This window comes from Urtica dioica, chromosome 3 (genome assembly GCF_054948205.1).
Source record: "Urtica dioica subsp. dioica isolate 48M chromosome 3, U.dioica_male_clone48M_v1_H2, whole genome shotgun sequence".
Classification (NCBI taxonomy): domain Eukaryota; kingdom Viridiplantae; phylum Streptophyta; class Magnoliopsida; order Rosales; family Urticaceae; genus Urtica; species Urtica dioica.
Genome location: NC_142758.1, coordinates 8,541,772 through 8,558,947, shown reverse-complemented (window position 1 = coordinate 8,558,947; position 17,176 = coordinate 8,541,772).

Here is a 17,176-nt window from a genome sequence, read left to right as displayed (position 1 = left end):
GGGCTCTATTTATAGGAGATGTCTCACATTCAATAAGGTAGTTTCCTCTTCTATAGAATATCATATATTCATGAGCAAATATTGCCCATTACCCTCTTAAGTCACACGGCCAACAAGGCTTCTAGAAGCCCTTGGATTTGTTTTCTATTTTGTTCCTCTCTTAGCCTTGGCCGAAATTCTCATTGCCATGCATAGGAAATTTGTTTCCTCTTTTTCTTTTGGCAAGTATCTAAATACATTCATGCACAAAATAATCTCCCTTTCTCTTTTGGGTAGTGGGCGCCCAACACCTTCTAGAAAGGCCTTCTAGAAGCTTTTCCATTTGTTCATGACAACATGAAAAATGACCATTAAGAATTTTCAATAAAATTCTTATGAAATAAAATTAATCCACAAGCCCAATTAAACTAACTTGGCCGAGTGGGTTTAAGTCATCAAATGACCTTGTCAAAAAATGTATTGACATTCATTTCATCCTATGTCCAAAAAGACATAAATACCATTTTGACAATTTTCACAAAACTTGTCTCGTTATTGTTTTGACTTAGCTTCTAGTTTAACTATTCCTACTCGATGTGATTTGTGACAGTGACCTCATGGATCCAAATGAACAAAGCTTGAGCTAAAACTTGGACTCAAAAGTTCACAAACCTTTTCCAAGTTTAGCTTAATGTCAAATGACTCCACTAAAGAGTTGACACTGAAAATCTCTCGGTTCAAATGAATTTATTTTCTACTCAAGAATTCAACCAAATTATGATGAGCGGATCCACTAAATATTATCTATGTTTACCCTTCATGAATATCATCAGCTAGTCGGGATTTACGAAATTACTATTTTACCCTTCTAGCTGTTATTTCATCAACTCCTTTGTCGCTTGTGAATAAGTTAGAAACAATGTATTGACGATGAGCTAACAAGTCACATTGTTTCATCCAAAAGAGTCAGGACTCAATTTGGACACGGGTCAGTTCATTTATTCACATTCCAAGGAACAAAGCATGAGATGATATACATTGCATTTCAGCAATCTTGTACATGAATTCTGAAATTCTGATTAGTTGCAATGGCAAGATGTCGCACACAATGTGTTGACAATGTGTCCGACAACTTGCTTGAACACAGATATGGATAAACAACAAAAAGTGCAGTAAACAAAGTACACATGATATGGTTACCCAGTTCGGTGAATCACACCTACATCTGGGGGCACGCTGCCAGTGGAAAGGATTTTCACTATCTTGTAGTCAATAGTACACACAAGGTTATATCTGATTACAATCAACAAATCAATAAAACCTAGAGACTATTACTACCAGTGATCACCTAGACAGGGACTCCCCCTGAATTTGAGCTCCGTCTCAATTCCACTCTTCGAGCAACCTCCTGGCTCGGATGACCTTCAGTCTTCAGTTGTACGTGAACCTTCAATCACGAAAAGCATAAGAACCCAACTCTCACATACACTCAATCTATGGAATAGTGTTTGAGAGAATACACCACTTAAAACCAAAACACACAGCCTCCCAGTCCGCCGGTCTTGCACGTCTAAGAGCTCTGAGTGTTTGATCAAAAGTGTCGAGGCTGCTAAGGGAGAGCGCATGGCTTTTATAGCAGCTGGACAATCCTGGAAGATATCTCGGGTTTCCTTACCCGGCCTCAAGCGAATATCACAAAGTAAAGACTCCATCAAAGTGAATATTCGAGTAATGAAGATAGCAGCGGAGGAAATCTTGCAATGAAGGCTCCAGGGAGGCAGATATCTTGTAATGAAGACAGCAGCGAGGCAATAACTCAGCAATAAGTCACCAGCGAAGCAATCTGTCGAAACTGGAAACTTGCCTGAAATACTGTCTGCACACACGAGGAAAGATGTCAATCCAGAAGTGGAGACATAACTCTCGACATCTTTCCATACCACTTGCACTAAAAAATAAAGCCAATAAAACAACGTAACAACAATCTCCCCCTTTGGCTATTTTTTAGGCAAGCACATCCAGGACCAGTTCTCATACAAGTGTCATAACCAGAAAGAGAGTCAAAATAAATGACCTCATGACGCCTCTCCCCCTGATTGCCTCAAAAAGATACCAAAGGCAAGGATCGGCCAACACAGAGGGAGGAACAACAACCTGAAAAGGGAATGAGAACTTGGGAAAACAGCATATCATTCAACAGACAAACGTACGATAAAGCTGACTTACAAATCATCCAAAATGAAACACATCAGTCTGAGGCACAAAGGAAAGTAGCAAACGATGTCTAGAAAATAGAGTATTACAGACCAGAAACGAATCAACCAACAGTATCCTGATCATTCTCAGAGACATACACATCATCTTCAGAATCTTCAGTGGCTTCAGAGACATGAGATCCGGCGGCTGGACTTGGCTGAGAAGAGGTGGCAGCGCTCGGGGTAGTAAGGTCTTTGAGAAGAGCTTCACACTTGACTTTCCTGGAAGAGAGAGTCTCGATGGTCTTTTTCAGAATCTCAACCTCTTAAAGGAGTTCCTTCACCACGTTTCTCTGAACATCTTCAGACATGGAACTCAAGTGAAGTTTGTTCACAGGTGCGTCAGATGTCTCGCCAGAAGGTCTGACAAGATCCTGAACATGTTTCCCTTCAAATAATTTGGGACTGAAGGAAAGGGCACCAGGACGCTTACCCACCACATCAGAACTCCTCAAGATGTTCTTGTTTTGATCAAGCAGAATCCCAGTGATAAGGGAGGGAAAGCCGATGGGAAGCTTTACTGCAAAAGACTTGGCATGTTTTGCCAAGTGATCAAAAACAAAATCACCAAAGTCGAAAGAGGAGCGAGTACCTATCTGAAATATGAGCCGAGCGAGATCTGCGGTGATGCTGGACCCATGAGAGGAGGGAGCCCAGTTGGCGATGCCGATGCGATATAGGACAGAGTACTTGACAGTGAGCTCGGCAGAGGGCAAAGTTCCCTTTGAGGGCCAGACCTTGGTCTCATTACCAGTAATTTCTTGCACGATGACGTCTAGAGAAGGAACTCGATCAGCGGTGATGATCTTCCCACGACCCAAAAAATTGTTGATCACATCAGGAGAGATCTCAAAACAGTGACCTCTGACAAAAACCTTCCTGAACTCTGGGTCTTCTGGAGAATCAAAGGAAGAGGAGAGATTAACAATGAACTCTTTAACCAGCGCCGGATAGAACACTCCAATGCCAGTGACAGTCCTTAGCATCTCGGCGTCGTGAAGAAGCTCCATAATGGCATCAATTTTCAGCGCCTCAGAGGACAATTCCTTTTCAGGAAAAATGGCGCGATGATAGACATATCTCCACTTGAGAACACCGTCTTCTTTGTGGAAGGAGACATTATCCATGGGAGCGGCAGAGATATTCTTTGGCAGCTTTTGCCCTCCTACAGACCTCTTGTTTCCCAAACCAAGAGGGATTACAGAGTCTTCTTCTTCAACGACTTGGTCCTCCACACCTGGAGACAAGGGAGTCTGGGCCGACTTCTTCACTCGTTTCTTGATCATGCCCATTTTTTTCTTTTTCTTTTTCTGAGCCGGGATGGGGACAGCCGAAGAGCTTTCTTCTGGAGAATTTTTCTTCTTCCTCTTCTCAGACAGAAGAGTGGCTAAGCACACATCCTCATCTCTCTGAGTCTTCTTCTTCAGAGAAGCGAGAATGTCCTCTGCAGCCTCCTGAACCTGGTCTCCCTTCCTCTTTAGCCCCAGGGAAGATGTGGGCACATCTTTCGTGACATCTTTATTCAGGCCTATCATCCCTCCAATGACATCCTCAGGTGTAGGCTCATGAACATCAGGACGCGAATTCTTATTCCTAGAACTATCATCAGGGATATTAGGAGCTTTAGGGTTACCTCGAACAATCTTATGGGGGCTCTCGATAGGGGACTCTCCAGACCTTACTTTTTCTTTGCGATCAGCTTCGTTTTGTCCCTTTTCAGAGGAGGAACTGCTGGAGCTTGCTTCTCCTGTGATATCGGCGATGGAAAGGGCAGCTTTCTTCAGAATAGCGCTTCTGGCGGCAGAGAGAGATGGGTTCTTAGGAGGAACCGATGACCCAGCGTTCGCACCTCCGGCCTGACCATCGGCGCGTATGCTGGGTTTCAGACCTCGAACCCGGACACCATGCATGTTACTCTCAGCCCCAGGTTTCTTTGTGGCGACATGTTTCTTCTTCATCGTGGCTTTCTCTGACGGAGTGGTAGTACTGATCCCACTTCTTGTCCCAACCATTTTGTATAAGATTTTAGGGAAACTGCCACAAAGATAACTGTCAAAATGGGTAAGAAAGCAGATTTGGGAAATAAATCATAAGAACGCCGAAGAAGTATAAGAAATTTCGAAATTCAAACAGGAAATAACTTCCCTTCCTTTCTTGGGAGAGTAACCGTCTGCATGAGCGAGATCATGGCAAGGAAAAAAATGACGTCGCGACTTCAAGTGGGCCTTCATCGTTCTTAGGCCCAGATAGACAACAATTGGCATTTTAGCCCGGCAAACCAGTCGAATGGGCCAACCAGATACATGGGCCCATGAGAGAAAGAACACAACAGTGACACGAACAAGAGTCAGCGAAGGATTAGCGCAAAAGTTAAGACCAAAAAATCCTTCGATAAACAATAATTGCTATTGATCAATAACACATAACCCAAGAGAAGATCTGAGATTTTCAAATCGGTTAGCATCCAAAGCCTTGGTGAAAATGTCTGCAAGCTGTTTCTCGGTGTGAATGTATTCGAGTTTGATCTTCTTTTCTTCCACAAGATCTCGAATAAAATGATGTATGATCTCAATATGTTTGGTCTTACTGTGTTGAACAGGATTCTTTGAGATGTTGATGGCGCTAATGTTGTCGCAGAATAATGTCATGACATCTTGTCCAACATCATACTCAGCTAGCATCTGCTTCATCCAGAGGAGCTGAGTGCAACTACTCCCAGCAGCGATGTATTCAGCCTCAGCTGTGGACAAGGAAACACAGTTTTGCTTCTTGCTGAACCAGGAGATGAGATTGTTTCCAAGATAGAAACATCCACCAGAAGTAATCTTTCTATCAACCGTGCTACCTGCCCAGTCAGCATCACAGTATCGCACAAGCGTAGAAGAAGTATCATAGGTATACAGTAAACCAAAATCAGCAGTTCCTGAGATGTACCTTATGATTCGCTTAGCTTGAGCCAGATGGCTAGCTTTGGGATTGGCTTGATAGCGCGCACATACACCTACTGAGTAGGCTATGTCTGGTCGGCTGGCAGTGAGATAAAGAAGACTGCCAATAATACTCATGTAGAGGCTTTGATCAACAGATTCTCCATGCTCATCCTTAGTGAGTTTGATGTGAGTAGCGGCAGGGGTCCGCTTGTGAGAGGATTTCTCCAGGCCAAACTTCTTCACCAAGTTTTTGGCATACTTACTTTGGGAAATGAAGATACCATCACTCATTTGTTTGATCTGAAAGCCCAGAAAATAGTTTAACTCGCCGACCATACTCATCTCAAACTCTGATTGCATTTGTCGAACAAAAAGATCCACCATCTTGTTTGACATTCCTCCGAAGACGATGTCGTCAACATAAATCTGAGCTATCATGAGATTGCCATTCTCCTTTTTCACGAACAAGGTCTTGTCAACGCCACCTCGGGTATACCCATTCTGCACAAGAAATTGGGTCAGTCTTTCATACCACGCACGAGGAGCCTGCTTAAGGCCATAGAGAGCTTTTCTGAGTTTGTAGACATGTTGTGGAGAGCTGGGGTCTGTAAACCCTTTTGGTTGAGCTACATAAACTTCCTCATTCAGGTACCCATTGAGGAAAGCACTCTTAACATCCATCTGATAGAGCTTGAATTGCAGGTGACATGAAATGCCAAGCAAAAGTCTGATAGCTTCAAGTCTTGCAACAGGGGCAAAGGTTTCATCAAAATCTACGCCTTCCACCTGTGAATAGCCCTGCGCCACAAGTCTAGCTTTGTTCCGAGTTATATTACCATGTTCATCAGATTTATTCTTAAAAATCCACTTAGTCCCAATGACATTTACATTGTCAGGCTTAGGGACCAGCTCCCAGACTTCGTTTCTTTCAAACTGAACCAGTTCTTCTTGCATAGCATTAACCCAGTATTCATCATCAATAGCCTCATTAACATTTTTTGGTTCAATCTTAGAGACAAAGCAGAGATTACCAATCATTTCCCGGTAGTTAACAGGAGGTTTTGGACGAGTCTTTATTCCTTCACTGATTTCGCCAATTACCTCATGAGCAGGATGATTTTTCTGAATTCTTCGAGAAGGGATTCTCTGTTCAGTCTCAGGAGGGGATCCTTCATCTGGAACAATGTCGCTAACTTTGTCATCAGCATCAGTCCTGACATTTGGATTTCCAGTGGAGATGTCGTCCAAGGGGTTATCAGCATCTGTCCTGACATCTGGGTTACTAGGAAAAACTTCATCCTCATCATTAGGACTGTTAGTAACATCATGATCATCATCATTTATCACCACATTTATCGATTCCATTATAGTCTTAGTGCGTTTGTTAAAAACACGGTATGCACGACTATTTCTAGAGTATCCAAGAAACATACCTTCATCACTTTTCGGGTCAAATTTACGCCGTGGATCCCTGTCAGCAAGAATATAACACACCGAACCAAAGACATGGAAGTATTTCACATTTGGCTTTCTCCCCCTCCATATTTCATAATGAGTGCTGGAAGTACCTGGACGAATAGTAACTCTATTGTGAATATGGCAGGCAGTATTGAGAGCTTCAGCCCAGAAATGTGGTGGAATATTCTTGGCCAACATCATTACTCTAGCCATCTCCTGAAGGGTTCGATTTTTCCTTTCAACAATTCCATTTTGTTGAGGTGTGATAGGAGCAGAGAACTCATGTGCTATCCCTTCTTCAGTACAAAACTTAGCAAAGCTTATGTTCTCAAATTCTCTCCCATGATCACTCCGGATTCTGATCACTTTGCCTATGCTCTCTCCTTTTTCTCTCTGAACCTTCTTACATAGAGCTTCAAAAACAGCAAAAGTGTCAGATTTCTCACGAATAAAATCAACCCAAGTGTACCTGGAGAAGTCATCCACACAGACGAACACATATCTCTTCCCTCCAAGGCTCTCGACCTGCATCGGTCCCATCAGATCCATGTGGAGAAGTTCCAGAACTCGAGATGTGGTAAGATGTTGCACCATCTTGTGGGACTTCTTGACCTGTTTCCCAATCTGGCACTCACCACAAATTTTTCCTTCGACAATCTTCAGGTTTGGGACACCGATGATAGCATTCTCAGAGACAATTTTCTGCATACTTCTGAGATTTAGATGACCAAGCTTTTGATGCCACAGCTTGGTTTCGTCAACTTTGGTACGGGGGACCACATATAGCAGTTGTCACGAGATCTGTTTCCTCGCATAAGTTCATCCTGATCTTCATTAATCACCACACACTTATCACGAGTAAAGTTGACATGCAAATTCAGATCACAAAGTTGACTAATACTAATAAGATTAGCAGTAAGTCCTTCTACCAACAAAGCCTCAGTCAAACAAGACATACTAGGATAGTTTAATTGACCTTTACCCACAATTTTGGCTTTGACTCCATCTCCAAAGGTAACATGGCAGTTGGAGTAAGGTTTTACGTTGGTCAGGAAGGTGTGATCCCCAGTCATGTGGCGAGAGCAGCCACTGTCGAAGTACCAGTCATTCCCGGTGGAAGCACTCAGAGAGGTGTAGGCAATATTGGCATGATAAGAGGCATTTTTCACTCTCCATTCCAACCGAGTAGCAGGTTGTTGATGAGAAGAGACATTTCTGTGGATGGACCTGTGCTGACGGACATTCCTCCCATACAAACAATAGCAGAAAGGACGGATATGTCCCTTTCTTCCACAATAATGGCATACCCAACGAGGTTTGTTGACAGAAGACCTGTTTGGTCCAAATTGATGATATCGAGAAATGTCATGAGATTTGTTGTTACCAGATGGTTGAGGCAAGTTTCGCGACATCTGGCTAGTCTGCTTTTGAGGAACGAACGTAGTCTGGGATGATGAAGCTCCATGGGTATATCCAAGTCCCTTCATGTTCTTCGCGGGTTTGCCGATGGTGAGGATTTTGTCAAGACTGTCAGTCCCAGAATTCAGCATTCTAACAGTTTTAGTCATGTGCTCGAGTTTGCCATTCAGACGACTGACTTCCTTCTTCAGATCCACAATAGTCTCCAGAAGCCTTGCCTTATCTTCAGTCAGGGTAAGGATGAGAGCACTCTGTTTGTCTAGAATCTGGGATTCCTCAACCCATTTGGTATGAAGGGTATTGTAGGCTTCATTCATAGCATCGTCAGATAGTTCATCATCAAGAACATATTTCTGAGAGCATTCACCAAATTCATTAGTAGACTCATGAGTATGGACAGAAGCAGTAAAGGCTACAAAATTACTTATCTGATCTGAGTCGCTCTCTTCATCTTCTTCATCCGAAAGAGTAGCGTTGTATCCCTTTTTCTGTTTCTTGAGGAAGTTGGGACACTCCTTCTGAATATGTCCAAAACCTTCACACTTGTGGAACTGAATGCCTTTGTCTTTCCCAGATCGTTCACCACTTTTACTATTCCTGTGAGGATAAGTATTTTTCTGGAAACGTTGTTGGAAATTGTCCTTGACATCTTGTGAGACATTTTTCCCATTCATCTGGTTGAGTCTTTTCATGACCCTGCCATAGTTTTTTGCAAGCATAGCAATAGTATCATCAATGTCATTGTCATAGTCTGAATATACCTGATCCCTTGGTTCATGAACAGAACTTTTGAGGGCCATCCCTCTTTGTTTCTTTTCCACCTTAGGAAGAGAGAGCTCAAATGTCATGAGAGATCCCATTAGCTCGTCGAATTTCAACGTCTTTAGGTCATGAACTTCCTCAATGGCCGTGATCTTCATCTTGAACCTAGAGCTCAAAGCTCTCAGGGTTTTTCGAACAAGATCTTCATCTGTCATAGGTTTTCCAAGAGAATATGATTCATTGGCGAGATCACGAATGCGAACGTTGAACTCAGCGACAGTTTCGTCCTCGAGCATCGTGAGGGCTTCAAAATTGGTTGTGAGGTACTGAAGTTTTTGTTCCCGGACCTTTGTAGTTCCCTCATAGGCAACAGCAAGGATTTCCCAGGCCTCTTTGGCAGTAGTGCAAGTATTTATCAACCTGAAAACATCTTTATCAACACCATTAAAAATAGCATTGAGAGTACGGGAGTTACCAAGGGCCGCCTCATCCTCAGTGGGGGTCCAGTCTTTTTCCGGCTTTGTTCCAGTACGGGCTCCTTTGTCATCAGTAGTCACAGGAGCTTCCCACCCATGTATCACAGCTTTCCATGTTCGACTATCCAGGGACTTCAAGAAGGCGGTCATGCGTGCCTTCCAATATCCATAGTTGGTTCCGTCGAGTACTGGAGGACGATTGACAGAACCTCCTTCTCGGGAACTATCCATAATAGGCAATCAGAAAGAAAATACAGGAAACCACCTAAGAGATCAAGGTGCCTGCTCTGATACCAATTGAAATTCTGATTAGTTGCAATGGCAAGATGTCGCACACAATGTGTTGACAATGTGTCCGACAACTTGCTTGAACACAGATATGGATAAACAACAAAAAGTGCAGTAAACAAAGTACACATGATATGGTTACCCAGTTCGGTGAATCACACCTACATCTGGGGGCACGCTGCCAGTGGAAAGGATTTTCACTATCTTGTAGTCAATAGTACACGCAAGGTTATATCTGATTACAATCAACAAATCAATAAAACCTAGAGACTATTACTACCAGTGATCACCTAGACAGGGACTCCCCCTGAATTTGAGCTCCGTCTCAATTCCACTCTTCGAGCAACCTCCTGGCTCGGATGACCTTCAGTCTTCAGTTGTACGTGAACCTTCAATCACGAAAAGCACAAGAACCCAACTCTCACATACACTCAATCTGTGGAATAGTGTTTGAGAGAATACACCACTTAAAACCAAAACACACAGCCTCCCAGTCCGCCGGTCTTGCACGTCTAAGAGCTCTGAGTGTTTGATCAAAAGTGTCGAGGCTGCTAAGGGAGAGCGCATGGCTTTTATAGCAGCTGGACAATCCTGGAAGATATATCGGGTTTCCTTACCCGGCCTCAAGCGAATATCACAAAGTAAAGACTCCATCAAAGTGAATATTCGAGTAATGAAGATAGCAGCGGAGGAAATCTTGCAATGAAGGCTCCAGCGAGGCAGATATCTTGTAATGAAGACAGCAGCGAGGCAATAACTCAGCAATAAGTCACCAGCGAAGCAATCTGTCGAAACTGGAAACTTGCCTGAAATACTGTCTGCACACACGAGGAAAGATGTCAATCCAGAAGTGGAGACATAACTCTCGACATTTTTCCATACCACTTGCACTAAAAAATAAAGCCAATAAAACAACGTAACAACAAATTCCATATCTATGAGAACTTCACAAAGTTACTCATGACATTCTCACAACTTAGTACTTCACCAATTGGCCATATTAAGAATACATAGTGAGTCCGAACTCTGACTTTCTCAAATGAGAATACGTAAGCTGTGAAATGGCATGTCTTATTTCAGGATTAAGGTAAGCACGATACAATTCATACGTAGTGACTTCGAGACATAAGAGGTTAAATTATTTGTTCTTATTTTGTCTCTAGAAGTGCACTGGTCAATTCAGTACCTTCGGAAGATACCTAGAAGAACTATAGAGTCTCCAACTCTCCATGCCCCATAACCAGACATCATAGATTCTCCTAACAATCGTACAGAGATCAATAGTCCTTTGACCCTTAGATTACGAATATATCGTTTTAAGCAAACTACGAAGAGTTTGTTGATGCAAATCTATATTTTGTCTCTTCGTAAGTTGTTAAGTTTGTTTATGGACTAAAGACTAAATTTTTATCATAAAGCTTCAAACAGACAAGGAAGAATGAATGAACGTTTCAACTTTTTATTAATGAATAAGCAATTACAAGCAAGAGTCTTCGTGAGACTTTATTACATCAAATGTACAAAATAAAGACTACAACTCTTCTTGTGGGCACCATTGACAACATCTATTGCGACGAAGCCCTCAGAGCCTCTCCAAAAAGTTATATGCCGCCGAATTCATCCGTACTCGTGACTCTCAGGTAACGAAACCGCCAGATTTTTTAGATGATTTCTCTCAATTTCCATTCGACAACATCAAAATCTATAGCATTTTTCTAGGTTTTGGAAGGTCGTGATGACGTTCTTGATGTCAGAGGTGTGTACGATCCAATTCATAGAGGAGAATCATAGGATTTTCGTTCTAGCTCCGGCGCTGACAAAGTGAAACCGACGACGATTTTCAGAGGGATTTGAAGATTCAGAAGAGTCAGATCATGGAGAGGACTTGAGATCGGAAAGATTCGCACGGCCACGCTTGACGAAGAAGACCGCGATGATGAAGAAGAAGATGAAGATGAGGATGATGATGGCAATGATGAAGAAGAAGATGAAGATAAGGATTATGATGGCGATGATGATGAACTTATGACTGTGTATGGGTAATTTAAGCTTACTTCTGAAGGATTGTTTCATTTCATCTAGGATGACTTTTTGACGATACTGCTTATGGCCGCCGGAGCGACGGCGATGGTTACGAGTCATTTCCGTTCAAAGACTTTTTCTCTAGACTTCTTCTTATCTCCGAAGGTCGATTCCTCTCTCTCCGGCGATGGTGAGTTTGTTAATTTCTTCTCCTTTTTTTAGTTAAAACTAAATGTACTACATGAGCATGAGCCTTTTTTATTTTGTTTTGTGTTAAAAGCATGGATTTAAATTCCGGGGAACCAGTCCGGTTCCCGTTTTTTTAAGATTCCGGCACCGGAATGACTAAAACCAGAAGTTTCCGGTGATTCCGAGGAATCCGGACCGGGAACCAGTCCGGAACCCGATTCATACTTTTCGGTCCGGTTTAGTATAATTTTTTTTAAAACCCAGACTATAAAAGCCGGAAACCAGCAAAGTTTTGGGAAAAAAAGTCAGGAAGAGCCCTAAGTTGTTCCGCTGCGACCGAGTGCAAATCTGCCACATTCTGAACTTCCCGTCAGCTTCCCGATGCTCCGAAGGTAAAACTTCACCAGATCCCGCCGGAAGGCACTGGTATTGATGAGCTTCCCGACGTGTTTTTGTATTTTGATGATTTTGAGTTTTTTTTTTTTTTTTTTTAAATTTCTTGATAATTCTTGAAGATTAATTATAAATTGGTAGTTGTGAACATGAATTTGGTGTTGATTTTGAGTTTGTGTTCATGTTTTCTAATTTTTTTTTAATCCAAATTCTTTTGTAATTTTTTTACTAGTTAGTGATGATTATGGTTATGTTGAACTTGTTTATTGATTTATTATGAAATTCTTATGATTTGTTTTCAATTTTATTTTATATCCGGGAATATGTTAGACTTTGTGTTCATGTTGTCTAATTTATTTTTATTTATCCGAACTAATCTTTGAATTTATTGTTAGTTTTTTATGATTATAGTTTAAATCATATATTTAAAACCATTATTGTTTCATTCCGAATTTGTTATGAATTATTTTCAATTTTCATTTAGATCCAGTAATATGTTAGTTTAGATCCGGGAATATGTTAGAGTTTGCGAATATGTTAGAGTATGTGCATATGTTAGAGTTTGTATATGTGATTCATGACCGTTAGTCTAATTTAATTTAGTAAAGGTGATTATGTTGATGATTGTTAGTTTCAGCACTTAATTTGTAGGTTACAAGAATGTCTGCCCCCGACCCGGTTAGGAAGTATTGTACGCCTGCGGCCGGGAAAAATAATGCGCACCAGTGTATATTTTGAAAACATTATGGGAGGCGGCGGCATCACCAGAGCGAAAAACTACCTAGCCAATATAGACGCAACCAAGAGTGCAAGATTCTGTGATAAAGTCTCTCCTGAAGTACAGGAAGAGATGCGAGGTTTACTTGTTGGCAATGTCGAAAAAAAGAAGAAGAAAAAGTCGTTGGCTTCTACGATTCGCTGGACATTGAATACAAATCTTGGCATTGACGAATCAGACGAAGAAGAAAACTACGGCCCAATTATGAGCAGTGATGAAGATGTAACGACAAGAGGCGGCTCAGACAGAATGCGAGGCTCAGACGATGTCGGGGCCCGGTAGTGGTTCTGCGACAAAATCTCCACCGGCTGCTCCATCGTTATATAAGTCTGCGAGTGCTAAGCAAAAAAATATTTAGGAGATGGTGGAGCCGAAGAAGAAAACGTGACTCGGAAGATCTATATCTAAATTCTTTGTTCATCAACATGTGCCGATGAGTAAGGCGGACTCGCATGAGTTCAAAAACATGATCGCGACCGCTCGAGATCTAGGTAATCCTCAATTCATCACCACTAAATATATTTCCATATTGTCGCATCGAATGTGTTCTTGAAACGTTAATGTGATGCTCATCTATAATCTGTATTGCAGGTCCTAATGTTCTTATACCATCACCGTATGAAATTCATAACAAGTACCTTCATATGGAGGTTGCAGACACGGATAACTACATCGAAGAACAAAAGAAGCGGTGGGAAAAGTATGGATGCACATGTTGGCATTCGTGCCTACAAGAAGAGTAGTAGTCATAGCTTATATACATTTGATGTAATAAAGTCTTACAAGATTCTTTCTTGTAACTGCTGAATAATTAATAAAGAGTTGAAACTTTCATTCATTCTTCCTTGTTTGTTTGAAGATTTATGATAAACCTTAGTCTGTATTCCTTAAACAAACCTAACAACAAATGAAGAGTCAAATATAGATTTGCATGGACAAAATCTTCATGGTTTGCGTAAAACAACATATTCACAATCTAATGATCAAAGGGCTATTGATCTCAGTATGATTGTTAGGAGAATCTATGATGTCTAGTTATGAGACATAGAGAGTTGGAGACTCTATAGCTCTTCCTAGGTATCTTCTGAAGATACGGAATTGACCAATGCACTTCTAGAGACATTGTAAGAACAAACCATTTAACCACTTCTGTCTCGAAGCCACTATGTATGAATTGCATCATGCTTATCGCAATCCTGAAATGAGACATGTCATTTTATAGCTTAATACTCTCATTTGAGAAAGTCAGAGTTCTAGATTCACTATGTGATATAGACAAGACCTATTGGTAAAGTAATAAGTTATGAAGATGACATGAACAACTTTGTGAAGATCTCATAGATATGGAATTCATCTACAAGATTGCTAAAATGCAATGTATATCACCTCATATTTTGTTCTTTCGAATGTGAATAAATGAATTGGCCAGTGTCCAAATTGAGTCATGTCTTTTTTGGATGAATCAATGTGACTTGTTAGCTCCTCCTCAATACATTGTTTCTAACTTATTCACAAGCGACAAATGAGTTGAGGAAATAACAACTAGAAGGGTAAAATGGTAATTTTATAAATCTCATCTAGTTGATGATATTCATGAAGGGTAAACATCGATAATATTCAATGGATCCACTCATCACAATTAAGTAGAATTTTGAGTAGAAAACATATTCATTTGAACCGAGAGATCTTCAGTGTCAACTCTTTAGCGAAGTCAGTTGATATTAAGATAGAACTTGGAAAAGGTTTGTGAACTTTTGCGTCCAAGCATGCTAGCTCAATCTTTGTTCATTTGGATCTATGAGCTCACTACCACAAGTTATTAGAGCAAGATTTATTAAACTAGTAGCTAAGTCAAAACAAGTTCAAGTGTTGAACTAAACGAATTTTACAAAAAATGTCTAAAGGGTAATTTTGTCCATAAGGACAATAAGATGGTATAAAGGTCAAAATAAGATTTTGGAAATTGTCATATGATGAAAACGTAGATTATCCACACGGCCAACATGGACATTTGGGCTTTGATGATTGAATCTCATTTTATGGAATTTTATGTGAAAATTCTACATGAGATTTTCTTATGTTGTCATGAACAAATAAAGAAACATCTAGAAGCTTGTTCTACACACTAAATTTCGTGGCCCTCCATCAAGAGAAAGGGAATTTATTTTGTACATTGATGTATGAAGATACTTGCCAAAAAGGAAAAGATGAAACAAATTATAGCACGTGTGCTACATGGTTTGGGCGGCCAACACAAGGAAAAAAGGACACTAATTTCCAACCTTGGTATTTTGATAGAAATGGGAAATAAAGATTATGCTCATGAATATGTGATATTCAATAGAAAATAGGAAACTACCTCTTCAAGGCAATCCATCTTCGTATAAATACCACACCTCATTCAAAATGTTGAATACACAAGTTTTTTAGATTGAGAGCTTCTCTCTCTAGAACTTGGCCGCCCACCATCTCCCTCTCTCTCTCTCTTCTTGCTCTTTTGTTTTGGCACCTAGGTCCTCATTGGACCTAGCTTTTGTATTAGCTCTTTGGCTCTAAGACTAGTTCTTGAGTCATTGTTTTTAATAGTGCCCACACACTAAATCCTTTCTAAACTCGAAGATTCTAGTGGTAGAAACTATCGTGGTTACTCGGATTCAAGAAGACGCTACGAGACAAGCTAAGTGGGGAGACGATCGATTCAAACTTTCCAAAGACTTCTCAACGCTCAAGATTCAAATGAGGTTGGTACCGAGTTAAAACTCTTTATAGTTTTTAAATTTTAAATTATATGTTCATGCACTTTGTCTAGGTGGTAAAATCGTTTTACATGTTTTAAAAAAAATTATATTCCGCCGCTTGCTAGAAGCGATAAATTATTCTTAATCCTAGATCTTTTCCAACAAATGGTATCAGAGCTATGGTCAAAGTTTAAGCATATGCATGTAATTTAAACTATGATTTTGGAAATTTTTTTCTTATTTTTACTTGGGTAATGAATTTGCTAGAATTGTTTTTTAGATTTTTTTTAATTTATTGCTCGTGCCTTTAAATTAAAAAGCATGTTGATTTTCTACACCTTTGGGATGATACTAAAATACATTAGAATCAGTTCTAATTTTTTTTTTAATTTTTTCATAATCAAAATCACGTTTTGTTAAGTTTGAGAAATTTCGGGTAATTTCATGAACAAGTAATATTGTCTTGCTTGCTTTGTTTATTTACTTGCTTGTTTTATTTTTGTTGTTATTTTCTCTTGTGCTATACTATTACCTTGTTAATAAGACACATCTAAAAGAATTAACATCTCAATAAAATGTTTCGTTACACTTAAATCTTTTGCACTTAAGTCCCGACCGAATTTCTGTCCAGATTTCCTTGAGCTTAAGAATACCTACAGTAAAATGGACGTATCTCTCTGCTCGGAACTTGGATTTGAATGGTTCTTGTACCGAATTAAAGGCATGTGAGTCTACTTTACAACACAGTTGAAATTAGCTCAATTGGACATTGGAGTCGCCGTGTACGTTATTTTTACTCCGAAGTGATCGCTGCCCGGGATTCCAGGATTTCTAAAACTTTTTGAATTTCGAATCCCGGATCCCACTCCAAGAGTTCTAGAACTCAAATGGAAAAATTTCCTTGAGCAAAAATGTTTTTCTAAGTATTATAAACATAATGTGTAAGATTGAAAGTTTTGATTTTTTGAATATTTACTTGAAATTGAGGTTTTACAAAAATTAGTTTGAATTTTGAAAAATTGTTTTCATTATCAAACTTGAAAATGTTTTGTCATCCAAATCAAATATGTTTTCAAAATGTTTTTAAAACTATATCTATATTACTTATGTTCAAAATCTATTTGCTATTGAAAATTTAACTGGGAGGTCTCCTCATAGACTAGTCGACAAAAGGATGCAAGAAGATGTGTAATCTCAAACTTCAAGTGTTCAAGTGAGTTAGAAATTCACACTTCCCTCATACATTTTTCCTAGTAGAAAATAGGAAAATGTCTGAGTATGTACATTGTGCATTTATGCACTAACACTGCTATCCACGCACTAACAACCTTGTGCCTTCCACTCTATCTCGCTATATACAAGGAAATGTGTTTCCAAACATATATGAGACGATGTGCCAACTCAAAAAACTAAGTGGGAGGGTTATACTTGTTGTTTACAACCCACGATCCCCAACACTAATGAAAAGTGCAACTGTCACAAGATTTAG